Raw genomic sequence first — 3,498 nt, forward strand, 5'->3', positions numbered from 1 at the left:
CTTTCTAACGCCATTTGGCGTAACCCGATCGCACTTATACAACGCGAGATACAGATTACTAAAGCCATCTATTGGAAAAATAATAGATTTCTTTTTACTACATCTAATATATTCTACCATTAAAAAGTTTCCGAACCTTAAAATTGCATAATATATTTAGGACATCGTTACTCAGTAAAAAATTATCGCAAACAAAAAATAAAAAAGTATTTTAAAACTTAAAACTTATACTTTAGCATGCTTTTGATCACTTTTCAAAAAAATTTTGTCTTTACTATTCTGTATCTTAATAAATATCACGTTGTTGTATTTCTTAAAATTACGTACATTTAACAATGCGCAGTTTGATAAAAAATTTGTTTCAAAAAGTTTAATATTAAAAAAAAATAGTACAAAGATTTATCTTCAAAATGCTTTTTTAAAAATTTTCTTATGATTTTTCTTGACTTAATTACGCAATATTGAAACTAAACCACTGTTAAATAATCAACGGTGAAAGTTGATAACAAATCATCAAAAAAAATTTTATCTTTTCAATTTTGTAGAATTAACTTTATAAATGATTAGAATTTGTTAAAATATAAACTTTAATTTTTTATGATGGTATTTCACGAATTTTGATGTTGGTTGTGAGCTATGTAGGTTCAATGACGTGTAATTCAATCAAGAAAAATTATAAGAAAATTTTTAAAAAAGCATTTTGGAAGTAAACCTTTGTAATGTTTTTTAAAAATATTTTGAAAAAGAAACTTTTTATCCAACTGTGCACTGTTACTTTAAAAAATATTTTTAATTGGCCTCTTACCTGAAAAACTTCTATTTTATGCCAAAAAACATCTTTAAATTTTTATTTAAAAATATTAAGATTTAGTGAACAATTTTTAAATAAAAGTTTCGATTTTCCTTAATACATGTCCGATTTGATGCAAAAATGGCTTAATCTGAATTTTAAATATGGTACTGTATGTTTTTTTGGTCGCTAAACATGACAAAACCAATTTGCAATAATTCATGTAGCTCTATGATATACGCCTTAAGAAATGTAGCTCGATTAATGTGAAAAAATGATTAAATTTCAAGTTCAAGATCGATTTTAGCAAAGTTCTAAGCGTTTAAATGGAACGTTATTTCCTTCAAATTGTAAATCTATTCACCTAGAATAAGATCCAGTTGGAATTTTTCCGGGATCTCCTACAGGATCTTTAAAAGTTGCATTTTATTGAAATTATAAAACGTTTTTAAGGACAGAACAATTTTTTTACAAGTTCTAAGATATGTCGCTTTGTGATTTTGATCTCAAGTCAAACGTCTCAATTTGATAATAAAAAAAACTCTATTAGAAAATGAAATGGATATATAATACAATACAAAAAAATATAATTAAAATAAATTACATATATGTATATGTATATAAGCTTAATATGTAATATTATTGTATTATTCTATTCATGATTGTGTTTCAAAATCGAAAATGATTTTGGCGCGCAGTTTGCAGAATTGGATATGTATACAAACTCATTCTGAAATATTTAAGCATTAAAATCTGTTTTAACAAATTCTGTTTTAACAGAAAATAAGTTCATTTTTTTTAATAGCAAATTTGATTTGACGCAAATTGATGTAAATACATATACAGAAATTGATTAAATCACGAAATCCTCAATATATTTTGTTGCCTCAAAAAATTTTACTGAATAATGACACTAGAATTATTTTTAACACTATTTTGTAGAGACTTATATATCTTATAAATAAAAAAAAGAAGAACAAATAAAATGTAGATATTAACAAAAAAGTGATTTGGTTTACTATTCAGTTTGTTAATAAAATTTTAGATAAATTTAAGAAAATGATTAATGGCACAGGCTCAAAAATAGCGTTTTACAATGTGAACAAATTTCGAGATTTGATTAGAGTTTACAAGGATCTGTCCAATCAGCTCGCAAAAAATGTAATTACCTGTATGGATTGTGAAGCTTCGTATGTGGGGCAAACAAGTCGACAATTAAAGATACGGATTTTAAAACATCATAATTATATCCCTAGAAAAACGTCTATCAGCTTGGTGATTACAGACCATAGATTACAACATGATCATAAATTTGATTGAGATAATGTTTGGATACTGGACAGAGAAAGACATTTTAAAAGATTAACTTCCAAAATGTTACACATAAAAACACAAGAGATGAGCTTAAATTTGCAAATGGATACTGAATTTTTAGACCATGTTTATACTTCGGCTCTCGATGCCATCTGCAGAATTTCTTTATTTAAAGTATGACTTTACTCCTCGGTGGTTACGTATTGGTGATGACACGTAGCATTATTATTATCTTGAATACGTCAACTACTCTTGCGAAATGTAACGTCATTTAATTTAGATAACTGACCCATTAATTATGTTATTCTTATTCGTAATAATTTGACAAAAAATGTTGTTTATTATTTATTATAATTATATAATGTACATTGTGTTGACTACTGGATGTGAGTGTATAAGTCTGTTGCAATTTGATGAGTGATTATCCGTACTCGTTTCCTTATATTGTAGATTTAAATTATCGTTGATCACCTTTACTAAAATCTTAACGTTATTATAGCCTATCTCGTGGAGTTCCTTTTATCTGATCATTTGACCACGATGGAACAAATATGAATCTTTGTAGTAAGGCGAATGGTTGGAGCCAGGATTGCACAGCTTGCATAAGAGCGTAATATAATTAATTTATTTAATTTATTGAGAATGAAGCAAATCGAAACGCGTACTACCTCTGTCGAAATTGAAGAGATAGCTGTATTATATTGAATCTCTATTATTATACTTCCGCAATAATTACCTTCTACTTCCCTACATATTTTATTCTTAAATTTCTTAAATATTGAGGAGTCGGATTTCATTTTATTTGATGAATTTTATAATTGTGTTTCACTTTTAAACTTGAATTAAATTAATGTATAACGATTTTAATATGCATCAGTGCGCACTAGTGCGCTCAATTAAATTTGCTATTAATTGTTTAAGTTTGTCTCATTGTTTTAAATATAGGTGGCAGATTATGTTGTAAGTATTAACTGAGTCATCTGGGGATCGAATAACCAGGAGACACAGTTAATCTTGGTTCTAAGCGAAACACAACGACACTAACGTGGTTCCTTTATGCGAGATCGCAAGTTGCGGAAGATTTAAATTATTGAATTTTTAACAAAAAAAGAAATACATAATATGATAAATTCGTCTTTTTATATACTGTAAAAATATTGAGAAAATACATGGATCTGTTTAAAAAGACGATATTCGATTTTTGATTAAAAACATAAGTATTTTTTAAATTTATCTTTCACATCTAATTATTCATTAAAACAAACTTTTGTTAAAAACGTTTTTGTATCTCTAAAATCGTAGCGACTAATTCAAGGATATGCATATAGATTATATAAATTCTATATACACATACATAGTCCATATATATATATATATATATATATATATATATA

Source organism: Trachymyrmex septentrionalis, unplaced genomic scaffold (genome assembly GCF_001594115.1).
Source record: "Trachymyrmex septentrionalis isolate Tsep2-gDNA-1 unplaced genomic scaffold, Tsep1.0 scaffold4, whole genome shotgun sequence".
Classification (NCBI taxonomy): domain Eukaryota; kingdom Metazoa; phylum Arthropoda; class Insecta; order Hymenoptera; family Formicidae; genus Trachymyrmex; species Trachymyrmex septentrionalis.